The following is a 13,504-nucleotide window of genomic DNA, read 5'->3' as shown; positions in this document are numbered from 1 at the left end:
AGTGACCACCAACTCTGCCCAACTTCCCAGAAGTTCTGTCCAAACTCTCCATTGATAATAAACTCCAGGTTTTTTCATTAAAAATCAGACCAAGACTGCTTTCCAAACAATTGCAGTTTCCCCTAGAAATATAAAATTATGCTTAATATTTGAGGAATGGTGTGTCTTGTGTGAAAATTGGCCACATAATCTCAAAGCAATGCTAGGATCAAATTCTAGAAACCTTTGCAGCTGCCTTCTGCATTCAACAGCTGCCCAGGAACAGTTGACTCCACCCAGAGTCACTGCAAAGCGCTAATTAAGGCAGCTGCCTTCTTCCAGTAAAACTTGGAAAGTGTTTAAAAAGAGTGAGAGCCACGCACAATGGCATACACCTGCAATCCCAGCAGCTCAGGAGGCTGAGGCAAGAGGATCACAAATTCAAGGCAAGCCTCAGCAAGTTAGCGAAGCCCTAAGCAACGTAGTAAGATAGTGTCTCAAAATAACAAGGGGCTAGGTATGTTGCTCCGTGGTAAGTGCCCCTGGACTCAATCACCTGTACCAAATAGTTTGAGGACAAACTGCTTGAGAAGTAAGGACAGGCAGCATCAGCAAGGTAAATGAATGAGCAGGCCTGGTGCTGCCTTAGCAACCATAATGAAGACAACAGAACCACCAGAGTTCCATCTAACTCTCCACCAGCCCTGGTTCCCAGTGGCTCTCACTGCAGTCTTGTGTGTGTGTGTGTGAAATCCCCCACCTGCTTCCAATCTCCAGTGGGATTTGAGAACCACTGGTGTGGAATAACATCAGAAGCAACTAGAGGAACAGCTTTAGGTGGAACCCAAGAATCTGAATTTCTTCCAAGTTCATGGGAGATATTAATGATACCAGGACCAGACTTCAAGAACTAGTGGTATATGCCAACTGAAAGTAAGAAAGTGGTGTTTCTCCCACTAGAATAACAACTTCCTTACCACAGAACAAAGGTCCCCAGGTCTTTGTCATCGACAGCCTCATCAACCAGCTGGAGAGAATCAACTGCTTTGAGAACCTGCATTCTGGCTATGGCACCTATCACATGATGACCTATTTGGGCACAGTTCAACTCCCCATTAGACATCTGCTCTCTAGTGGCAACCCACAAGCACCTCTTGTTAAATAGTCAACCAAGTAACCTAACCAACATGGAACACCAAAGTCACTTATCACAGAGAAATTGAGATAACCTTCAAGTGGAAAGGTAATAGAAAACAATTCAGGTTGGTCTGTTACTTAGTGGTGACATGACTGCTCAGAATGACATGCTGCATACGTCATTAGTGCACTTTGCTCTGGGAGGCTGCTCTTGGAGGGCCACATAACCCAGGCTCCCTGCACTGTGGCCTTGGGTTTCAGCCATTAGGAGACCATGGCTGGGAAGGAGGGGCACCTCCTGCTAAGTGGCACAGACTGTGTGCTGGTATAGGTTCACAGAGCTGGCTGTGTCTCACCCCTACTCTGCTTTCAGTAACATCACCTTGCAGCTTGAAATCAGCCACAATGGAAGTATTTATACCTCAGAGATACTAAACACTGCACATCAGAGCCTCCACCCAGAAAGCCAACCATGTTCCTCTACTGACAACAGCTCCCATTAGGAAGCCCCTCCTGCAGCTACAGCTTTCCTAGCTCTGGTAATTTCCTGCTTCTCCCCACCAGACCCTGCACATTTGGGGGCATAATGGCTTCCAGGAAACTGCCCCAACTCAGGGGTTCTACTTGTCCCTGCCCTCACTTCATACATGGTCTCATTACTCACTCCAGCCTCTGTTTGGGGGCCATCTGTTTGCTGCGACCCTAACTTGCAGAGCTTCCTGGTGGCAGCTGAAAATAGAGTAGCATATAATTCCAAAGATAGGAAATCATTTAGAAAGCAGATTAAATGGACTACAGTGCTTCCACAAAATGGACCAACAACTCTATACAATCTCTAGGTTACATTAAAGTAAAATCTCTAGGATACCAAAATGCAGTGCTGGGTTTGAAATCCTAAATTCACCTCTAAAAGCCTACTTAGTGTTTAATGACTTGTCTAATATTCAATTACATGGTAGTCACTGCTTTATTCTAGTTAGGCTACTGCAGTCTCCTTTTCTTCATAGTGCTCTCTGCCTATTATTCCATAGGACATGCTGTGAAGTGGCGTGAAACACAGGTGAAAGGAGCCCACTTGGCCATCCATCCACTGGACAGGTCTTCCAAATCCATTGGAAAAGAAATGAAGCATCAAGCAGAAAATTAAGATTTGGCTGCTAAATATCAGATAAGTAAACTACCTCTCAAAAGTATACAGCCTACTACCCAGTAGTTTGCTGAAAGACAATTAAACTTTTAATAATGTGCACTTTCTTTTGCTTGCTTTCTTCAACATACCCCAAAACCCAGCTCCTATATGGAGTGCTAGTCACATAGGGAGAAACAAAATTTTTTCCACTAGTTTGAAACTGGCCAGATTTACAAATATGTAGAGTCAGATATGCCAGAGACGTGACACATGGAGGAGATGACCAAGGCTGCATTGCTTAAATTAACTCCTATCCCCTGAGGCTTGGTTCCCACAGACTCCAAAAGCATGTGAAGTCCTTCAGAGCTGGTGGCAACTTTCCCAAATTCATGCCAATGCCAAAAATGGATAAGAAAATGTTTAAGGATAAAGCACCCATCACATAACCTAGAATAAATCTGTCCACAAGCTGCATGTTTTCCCAATAATACTAGATAAACACAGGAAGTTGCACATTAGCTGGCAAGTGAAAGCCACCTGGAAAGGACAGAGGTGCTGCCATGGCTGGAGGTCAGCCCCTTGGGGATGCCAACATTGGGCAGTAGCTCAGCCGGCAGAAGGCATGGCAGAAGCTGGCTGTGCTCCCTCAGTGGAAGACCCCGACTCAGGAAACAAAGAACAGTAGAAATTCATAAGAACTCAGACTAAGTCTTGTGGCCAGAGATTTTCTTCAAAGTTCTACCTGTTCATCATAGCCCAGTCACCCTCCTATGCCAGACATACTTGTAACTTAACGAAAACAGCCCAGGGGTTACAGCACAGCATTTTGTGAATCTGAGCCACTCATTCCTTGCTTCCTGGGCTCCATTCTACTTGGCTTCTGATCCCATCTCAGAATAGCTGATGGTTCCATTTTTAAAGACCCACTGTTGAAGACTACGTGGAGAAGGCCTGTGGCCTTCGATGGAAAAGGGGGTCCTTGCCGTGTGTGCTGGTGGCAACAGTGTGAGCACATGCATCCCTGCTGACCAGGCATACCTCACACAAATGCTGTCTGCTAATAACCACCACCCAACACCCTGGGACAAGGGAACATCCCTCCTCCAGCAGCCCCTGATGGCATTCCACATTTAAATTTCGTTCTCAGATGTGTCAGGACTGCTGATGGCTGCCCTGCCATTTCCCATTTGGTTTGACTGCTACTCAGATTCACTTCTGAGAACTCTCCCACACACCCCTGCACACACAGTGACACCATCTGTGACTGGGCACTCCAGGCAGTAGCCTTTGTTCCAATCCTTCCCAGCTGAAGAACCTGTCTGTGCTTTTTAAACTGCTCAAGAAGCTGCATTTATGGCAAGGAGAAGCCTCAGAGCCATATTACAGAAGATGGGACATGACCACTTGGGAAGAGTTCCATTTTGGTCCATGTTTGAGAGGTTATTGAAGGAGTGCAGAGAGCACTGGTACATTGTGCAGAGGAGCCAGTGAAGCAAAAGGGAGGCCTTCACTCGGGAAGAAACAACTAAGGGGTTGGGAACAGCAGAGAACACCAGGGCTAAGCACATCTCTATAAATAGCAGGTAAGCCTTGCCCTAGCAAGGATAGCCAAGAGCCAGGAGGAGGGTGAGGAACAGCACTAGCCCAGGGTGTTTGCAGGAGGTTAAGGAAAAAAAAAAAACTGCAGCAAAAAATTCAGAGCCAATGGGACTTTCATATTATCAATAAGTGGCCAAAAGCTGATGGGAAACCTCATTGCCACCCAACACTCAAGTTATTGGCAGAATGTGACCTGAGTAAATAGAGCACAGTTATCAATAAGATGTGCAGCAGTCATACTTGAGGAAATAAAATTTTTAAAAACCACTTAAGACAAACTGACCTTCATTAGTTGGAGATAAGGCTGCCAGTATATACACAAGAAGTCTGTTCATATTACTATAACTGAGGTATCTCACTGCTTATTTATACATCAAACCAGAAGTTACATCACTTCTCTGCCCAAAACCCTTAAAAGTTCCACTCTTTTTCATGCAGGGAAAAAGCCAATTCCTATGAGAGAATGAGAAGACAAACCACAGACTGGTAAAAGAAGGATCTGCAAAACACACAGCCAAAGACTTGTATCCTAAATATACAAAGAATTCTTAAAAATTAACAATAAGGAAAAAAATTAATGGGCAAAAGAAGCCAGGCTTGGCAATACACACCTGTAATGCCAGCAACTTGGGAGGCTGAGTCAGAAGAATCACAAGTTCAAGGCCAGCCTCAACATGTAGCAAGATGCTGTCTCAAAAAATAAAAAGATTTGGGGGTGTGGTTTTGTGGTAGAGCAGTCCTGGATTCAATCCCCAGTACCACCAAAAAAAAAAAAAGGGTCAAAAGACCTGAAGAGACAACAAAGAAGATTCCTAGATGCCAAGTGTGTTAGTCAGCTTTCTGTTACTGGAACAAATACCTGAAGTAAATCAGTTTATAAAGAGGAAGGATTTACTTTGGCTCATGGTCATTTGGCTCTTACTACTTTGGGGCCTGTGGCAAGGCAGGACCATGTGACAGAAGGGGCCAGGATCAAAATAACCCCTTCAAGGACATGCCCCAGTGATTCGACTTCCTCCCACTAGGACCCCACCTATTAAAAGGTTATACCATCTCCCAGTAGCACCATAGGCTGAGACCAAGCCTTCAACACATGGGCCTTTGAGAGACACTTTCCCAAACCATAGCACAAGTAAACATGTGAAAAGATGCTCCCTATTATACATCACCAGGGAGATGAAGATTAAAGTACAGTGTCACTACACACAGATTTAAATGAACAGAATCCAGAACACCGACAACACCAAATGCTGGTGAGGATGTGGAGCAACAAGAATTCACATTCATGCCCGCAGAAATACGAAATGGTACAGCCACGTTGGAAAGCAATTGGTGGTTTCTTATAAGCTAAACGTAGTCTTATCATACAAGCCTACAATTGTGCCCCTTGGTATTTACCCAAATGAGTTTTTTTTAAACATTCTTCTAGTTGTTGATAGATCTTTATTTTATTTATTTATATGCGGTGCTGAGAATAGAACTCAGTGCCTCACACATGCCAGGCAAGTGCACTACTGCTGAGCCACAGCCACAGCCCCCCAAATGAGTTTTTTAAGAACTTAGGTCCACACAAAATCTGTAAGCAGATGTCTTTATCAGCTTTACTCATAATCTCTAATACTTGGAATTTACCAGGACATGAATGGATAAACAAATAATGGTATATCAAACAACATGTTATTCAGTGATTTAAAAAAAAGTTCACCATCAAACTGAAAAGATGGAGGAAGCTTAAATGTATATTGAAAGAAGCCAGTGGGAAAAACTATATGATTTCAAATATATAACATTCTGGAAAAGACAAAGCTGTGGAGACAGATCAGTAGTTGTCTAGGGCTGAAGGGAGGGAGCGTAAGGGGGCGGAGGATTTTAGGGCAGTGACACTGTGCTATACAATACTATAAGGTGGATATGTCATTGTACATTTATCAGGACCCAAGCAATGTACAAGATGAACTATCATAGGAACCGTGGGCTTCAGTTCATTGCTGTGATCTGAGCGTCCACTCCAATGCTCATGTTGAAAATGCACTGCCACTGCCACTGCCACTGCCGCTGTTGGGAGGCAGGACTGTTAAGCAGGTGTGTGGTCATGGGGGCTCTGCCTGGTGCACTAATTCATGTCATTATCACAGGAATGGGTTCCTAATAAAAAGCATCAATTTAGCCTGATTTGCCCTCTGTCTCTTGAGGGTGTGTTTGCCCTTCTGCCATGTTGTGATGTAGCATGAAGGCCCTTAGCAGATGTGGTCCCTTGACCTTGGACTTGCAAGCCTCCAGCACCCTGAGCCAAATAAATTTCAGTGTTTGTCCTTCCACCAGTCCATGGTACTGTTGTAGCAGCAGAAAACTAGATGCCGATAATAAGTCGGTATTACTCACCAGTTCTAATAGGTATGTCATTCACCCCAGATGTTAATAATCAGGAGAGCTGGGGATGGAGAGAGAGAATATGGGGACTCTTTTTCTGCTCAATGCTTCTAGAAACCAAAAATGGGTCTTTTTAAAAAGCTGCATGATAATAATCAAAAGCCCTTATAGTGGCCTACACAGCCCACCCCCTTGCTCCCTCCTTGACTATTACCAGCTCTTGCTCACTCACACTGGCTCTGCTCTTCCTGGACTTGCCAGTGACTCCTGCCTCAGGACCTTTGCACTAGTGATCCCCTCTGCTGAAACACTCTCCCCACTTTGCTGTGATCATCATCAAGTCTCTGTTCAAATGACACATCTCAGAAACCCCAAGCCAATGACCTGACAATGCCACCCTAGTTGCTTCGTGCCCCTACCCCATGCTGCTTTTCTTCCACTGGGGAAGATGCTATCCAATGTGCCTTAGTGCTGCATTTACCAGATTTCTCCCTACACCATATAGCTATTCTCTGCAAGCAGAGGACTGGTCTGAACAAATATATCTCATGGTGGCCCATCTGGCTCCTGATGGGTTATTTGTTCAATGAATCAATAAAAGTAAGGGCATGTGCCTAGGGCACTCTACATCACTTGATTAAACCTACCAAAAGTGATGTTGATGCTGTGGCATCTAGAACCAAAATGTGACATACAGTCACTGGATATGGCCTGAAACATGTCACTCGGTGATTCCATCATGGTGTGCACATCAGAGTGTACTTGCACAAATCAAGACAGCCGCCATGCCACCATGTCACTCCGTGATATCACTTATGGAACCTCTGTCATGAATGTAGTCTTGTTGGTCAAAACAACAAGCACATGACTGAACACTGCTGGGGATGGAAGACATGAGACGGAACTATCCTAAAACTTGGAAATACAATCGCTATAAGAAAAATGATGGAGAAATCAAAGACTCATTTTGCTTTTAGACCTTAACCCCTTCCCATCATGACATACATACATACACCCCGTCATACCACCCTGCCAGAGGCCAGCTGCCCACCTGCTGCCCAGCTCTCCCAGGACTGCCCGCATGCAAGGCCAGGGCTCAGCTTTCCCTGTGTGTGCATCAGGGCATCAGTCCATCAAGAGCTGCACAGAGGAGCTCTGGTTATAGCTCTCATCTCTGTCACTGAGGAAAATCACTGGCTCTGAGCTGGGTCTCCACAACCAGCTGGCCTGCTCCCTCGAGCCTGGCTCATTTCCGTCATTCACATTTCATGCAGGCATCCCTAATATCCGTGTGTTCACAAGCCTGCATTGTATTAGTTTCCTAAGTTTCACAAGGGGGCTCTAGACCTCATGTGATTCTGGTATTTCAGAGTTGAGAGACGGGGGGGGGGGGAATTCAGAAAGAGCTAGGGAGAGACAGACACACAGAAAAAGAAACAGGCACAAAGAAAGGGGGGAGGAACGGACACACAGAGGGAAGTGGTGAACAGGACCCACACAGCGTACATACGTTGCTGACAAACATCCTGCCAAGGGCACTTCGGGGGAGGGCATAGCCCAGCAACTTGCTGCATTTTCCTCAGGCCTGAGTTCTCCACTGGTGCTGAGCATATTCATGCCATTTCCTCTGTCCTCTCCACTATTTCTGGCCCACGCAGTGAGTGTCACTCAGGTGACTCTGTCCTTCAGTTCTATAACTTCCACTGGGTTCTTCTTTACTTTACTGGCTTATCTGACAATGAGCAGGATTTTAGGTAAGGATGGAGACATTGCCAAAAACTAACTGCTCTCTGTGTGTTTCTGTCTTGCATTGGTGGCTGTTCAATTTGAGCATGTGCAGATACAGAGCTGGTCTCCACCCTCAGAGCTGCTCATGCAGGAGGCCTAAGCTAGGGTGGAGAAGCTGTATCCCTCTGAGGTCTGAGGGACTGCTGATGCTGGTGGTCCAGGGGACCAAAATTGTGTGTCTTTGCTGAGGGCGTCTATGTTCTCATCAACATCCCCTCTCAAAGCCATGTTATGGTACCTGCTGGGCCCCTCTGTGGACAGCTCCAGCACCACCCATGGGGGAGAAACACGGCTAGCAGGGCCTCAGCGCCCTCTGGCAAAGGAGTTCCCGTGCCCACCAGCCTTCCCCTGCCTGATCTAGTGTTTTCTCCTGCAACTAGTCTTGGGGCTGGAAATTGTCAAAAATGTCGATGTTTTCTCCGACTATGAGTAAAACATGGATTCTCAATTGGCAAGTGAACAGAAAGCAGCAATTGGAGTAACTTCCACGGCATGTCTTGGGGTTGAATGGAAGGACAGTGCAAATCCCAGTGGCTATTTCAGATTTCAGGGAACCAGGTAGCCTGGTGGATGGACAAACTCTGCATCCCTTAGAGGCAGTCTCAGGAGTGGCAGCCAGCTGAACACCATGAAATGAAATGTGTCCTTAAGGAGCAATGGTAGGAACTGGCTGCAGGGCTGCTCCCTGGATTTCCTCCCTGGAGCTGCCCCTGAGGACTCTTCCCTGGAGCTGCCCCTGAGGACTCTTCCCTGGGGCTGCTCCCAGACCCCATAGCCAAGTCACAGGGTTAAATCCTACACTTTCCTGAAAAACCCCAGTACTAAAGACACCTACAGTAGCTCAGGGTCCACCTCATCCCCGCAGCTGCTCCTAGCCCTGACCTGAGTGTTTCAAGTGCCTTGATGCCTCTAGCTAAGCTTTATTTCACCAGACCTTGCCCAAACCTCCTGAGCTTGGTCTCTCAACAAAGATCATGTTTCTCTTCCGTTTTAGAAGAAAACTTCTGTGCAGATGGGGATCCCAACTTTTCAGGTAAATTCCGAATCCCCTTCCAACTTATGTGGGACTTTTTTCTCCAGTCTTTCTGCACCGTGTTTGAATATTGCAGACCCACAGAGAGGCAGACCTCAGGTGCTGTACTGCCTGAAGTGAGAAGGCACTGGCTGGGAAATGCACCAGATGTAAGGGCCACCTATGGAAGATCCCCTGGGAACATAGCTGGGCCCCACCTACAGTACTGCCAGGTGACTCACAGTGGTCTGGGTCATGGTTCTCAATTTTGGTCCCCTGGACCACCAGCATCAGCAGTCCCTCAGACCTCAGAGGGATACAGCTTCTCCACCCTAGCTTAGGCCTCCTGCATGAGCAGCTCTGAGGGTGGAGACCAGCTCTGTATCTGCACATGCTCAAATTGAACAGCCACCAATGCAAGACAGAAACACACAGAGAGCAGTTAGTTTTTGGCAATGTCTCCATCCTTACCTAAAATCCCGCTCATTGTCAGATAAGCCAAAGGGGAAAGATGAAACACCCAGCATTAATGCATTCAAAAGATGAGGATGAAGGTCTTAGAAGTTCTCAGGGTGATGGCTTCTCGTGCTCAGTACAACACTTATTGAACTCAAACCAATGGACTCTCCACTGAGAAGGAAAGAAGCACATTTCAAAACATGGGAAATGAACAAAAATATGCTAGGCATATTTCCCTGAAACTAGTGGAAAGGACAGTTTTCTAGAGTCTCCTTTATCCCGAAAAGCATGCCTGACATCCACATCCTATTAACAAAGGTTACAGTGAAGTTGCTAACCCATTGCTGCTCCTCCACACACCTGTGCCGGGTTTTCATGCGCCTAGCCTCAGCTGCATCTGTGGGCTCAGCCGTTGTCTCACCCCACAGTTCTGTTTCCAGCACTTTCCAGTCCCCACAAACCTGCAAGCTCAAATCTCTCCCTTTCCAGAGACCCTCTCTCCTGTACTAACTCATGGGCTCTGACTGAGGTGACCAGTAATGAGGGTGGCCCTATATCCAGGTTTTCCCAGGCCTGTCCAGCTGTGCCTACTGCCCTAGACCAATCATGAGTGGGCCTTCCCTCCCCCCAGCTCAGCCAGCACTGGCAGGTCTTCAGTGGCACACACTCAGACTCTGGCAGCACACCAGTCAGCCTCCTCCCCACCTCCTGTCATGGTGCCCTCTACTGACTAAGCCCATTGGCCACCCCTCTTAAGTCTCCTGGGACCGTGGGCACTGCTAGGTTATTCATTTCCAAGTTCCCCCAGCTGAGTCTGACCTTCACACAGTAGCACCACAACTCCTGGTGAGAAATCTCACCACTTCTACAGCTTCAGGTCACAGCTCTGCACTGTGATTCCCCGGTGTATAATACAGTCCAGGTGTCCTCCAGGCTCTCAAAGCTCCACACAACCACACTCCAAGTCATGGAACTCATTCACGATCTCCATGCTCTAGCCCAGGCCACATGCAGGATTCGCTCAGAGGTGACCCTGCGCCTCTCCTGCTGTGCAGTCAGAGACTTGGGGGTGGCTCCAAAGGCCTTTCCCAAGTCAACCCATCACAAGCCCTGTGAACTTGGTTCCTGAAACCCCTCTCAATTCTATCATCATCTCTTTGGCATACCTGCTCCACCCTGACCCCAGGTCTCGACAGCTCTCTGCAGACAATCCCATATAATTTTCTACATGTTGTTTTCTAAACATGCAGCTGATCATATTATTCCCTCCTTAAAACCCTGGGAAAGCACGACTGGCCCACTAGGCCCTCTGCTACCTGGCCCCGCCATCTCTCCTGGCATCCTTGTTCAGTCCAAGGCCATCTAGGCCTCGCCAGGGCACCCAATGCACCAGGGATCCCCCAAGCCAGGCCACCCCTCCTCCATTATAGAACCCCATCCTCCAGAGCTCGACTCCAGTGCCACTGCTTGACAGGAGCCTGCCCTACCCCATCCCTGCCCCATCTGCCAAGGTTAGCAGGTCCCTCTGCTGCACATGTGGAAATCCATCTCTCGCCTTCAGAGCACGTCTCACTCACAACATAGCCGCTCATGTTATTTCTTTGACGTTACTCTCCTCCACCACTGGGTTACTTTTGCAAGTCATAAATCTCCAAGGCCTTGCATGATTCTTTTTTTTTTTTAAAGAGAGAGTGAGAGAGGAGAGTTAGAGAGGAGAGAGAGAGAATTTTTAATATTTATTTTTTAGTTCTTGGCGGACACAACATCTTTGTTGGTATGTGGTGCTGAGGATCGAACCTGGGCCGCACGCATGCCAGGCAAGCGCGCTATCACTTGAGCCACATCCCCAGCCCCTTGCATGATTCTTGAATACAGTGAACACCCAATCAAGATTTGAGGAGAAAATAAATAAATGAACAGACAAAAAGATGAGTCTCTGGTAATAAATCCCTTTCCCCATAAAATGTAAGTACACTACACGTTTTCTAGAATCATGATTAGGTTCAAAAGTAGAAGGCAGCCTGTAAGATGAGTTAAAGCCCATACACCAAAAAAAAAAAAAATCATATGACAGGGCAAAACTGACAAGCCCCAGACTGAGGCACCCCCACACACAGTGGCCTGTGGTCTTTCAAAGGTGCAGTCTGACGAGCACCAACATGGGTGCACCCTCACGAAACCCATGACTACCTCTGCCCCTGGCTTCGCAATCACCTCCTCCATCCCAGGTCCCCAAGCAAGGCTCAGCCCACTGTCACTGAAATACTGCGTATCTTCTGGAAGCCCACATCAGTAGAACCACACGGTGTGTACTCTGCTCTAGTTTCTGTCACTTAGCACAATATTGAGGCTCAACCATGCTCTGGGCTATTCTCTCATCTATAGTAAAGACATACCACAATTCTAAATTCACCAGCTAGAAACATTTGCTTATATCTACTTTGTGGGTATTAAAAATAAAACTACTGTGAACATTTGTGAAAGACTCAATATGGAGACACCATTTTCTTGGGCAGATACCTAGAAGTGGAATGGCTAAAACATTTGTTAGGTATATGTTTAGTGTTTTAAGAAACTCATGAACTGTATTCTGAAGTGTTGTCTGATTTTACATTGCCACCAGCTGTGAGAGTCCAGCTCCTTCCTGCCCTTGCCCACACTTGAAATGATCACTCTTCCCAGCAGTTGTGATAACAGATATATAGTGTGCAGCCCTACCTCATTGGGGCTTTATCACTAATGGAGTCGAGTTTCTTTTCATGTGCTTATTTGCCATATTGATATCTTCTTTGGTGAAGTGTCTATCGAGACCATTTATTTCCTTTTTAAACTGAATTGTTTGTTTCCTTATTGAGGTCTAGGAGTTCTTCATGTATTCTGGATACAAGTTCTTAAACACACATATGACCTGTAAAAATTTTCTCCTAATCTATGTTTTGTCTTTTCATTCTCTTAGCAGTATCTTTCAAAGAACAGAAGTCTTTCCCTTTGACTAAGTCCAATTCATCAACTCTTTTAGAGATCATGTTTTTGGTGTCATATCTAAGAAATTTTACCTTGCCGAAGTTACAAATGTTGCTCTTGTGTTTTCTTCTGGTTGTTTATGGTTTAGTCTTTACATCTAGATCTGTGATTCATTTCCAATTAACTTTTGTATGCTGGGGACACCTAGCCTGGAGTTCATTAAAATAGTAGTTTCTAATCATTCTGACACCATCACTGAAGACAGCGTGCTTTCAACAGTAAATTGCTTCTGCACCTTTGCTGAAAGTCAGGTGTCTTTTGTGGGTCTATTTTTGCACTCCATTCTGTCCTGTATATTTATTGCTGTGTCTTTTGGACATTGCCTCAAAATTACTGGAAACCACATCCTCCAACCTTCTTCCTTCTCTCAGTTCTGTGGCTATCCCAGGTCCTTTGCATCTTCATATATATTTAGAATTATTTGTTAAAGCAGGTGCAATGATGCATGTCTATAATCCCAGCAGCTCACGAGGCTGAGGCAAGAGGATCCCAAGTTCAAAGCCAGCTTCAGCAACTTATCAAGATCCTGTCTCAAAATAAAATTAAAAAAAAGGATTGGAGACATGGCTCAGTGGTTAAACACCCCTGGGTTCAATCCCTGGTACCAAAAAAAAAAAAAAAAAAAAAAAAGATAAGAAAATCATTTGCCAAGGTCTGGCCAAAAAAAATGCTGGGATTTTGGTCCTGATCCTGTTGGAGCTGTGGATCAGTGTGGGAGAACCAGCATCTTAGCACCAGAGAGACTTCTGACTCAAGCCTCAGGTCCTCTTCCATGTCACCCATCAGCATTGGGCTTTTAGAGAGCACACATCTTTCTTATTGTTGTTAGATTTATCCTCAATCATTTCTCTTTTCTTCCTTTTCCTTTTGCTATTGCAAATGTATTTTATTCCAATTTCTGATCATTTTGCTATATATAAAAATATACTTGCTTTTTCTCCTTTTTTCTTTCCACACATCACAATTGATTTTTGTATATTAATCTTATGTACTTCAACCTTGCTGAA

The 13,504-nt window shown here is 45.7% G+C and overlaps 1 protein-coding gene and 1 long non-coding RNA gene across 8 annotated transcripts in view; one reads left to right on the top strand and one right to left on the bottom strand.

Annotated features, from left to right (window-relative positions):
- The window catches only part of LOC110598614 (uncharacterized), a 41,676-nt gene that overhangs the window by 5,585 nt on the left and 22,587 nt on the right, over window positions 1–13,504 (top strand). The window contains exons 3-4 of the long non-coding RNA XR_013423539.1: window positions 2,148–5,926; window positions 8,997–9,035. This is a non-coding gene — a long non-coding RNA (uncharacterized LOC110598614). The remainder of the gene's footprint in view (window positions 1–2,147; window positions 5,927–8,996; window positions 9,036–13,504) is intronic.
- Arhgef7 (Rho guanine nucleotide exchange factor 7) overlaps window positions 1–13,504 on the bottom strand; it is a 130,123-nt gene that overhangs the window by 106,138 nt on the left and 10,481 nt on the right. The window lies entirely within an intron of this gene.

This window comes from Ictidomys tridecemlineatus, chromosome 6 (assembly GCF_052094955.1).
Source record: "Ictidomys tridecemlineatus isolate mIctTri1 chromosome 6, mIctTri1.hap1, whole genome shotgun sequence".
NCBI lineage: Eukaryota > Metazoa > Chordata > Mammalia > Rodentia > Sciuridae > Ictidomys > Ictidomys tridecemlineatus.
Note: the sequence above shows the minus strand (reverse complement) of the source record. Positions and strands in the feature narration are given on the sequence as shown.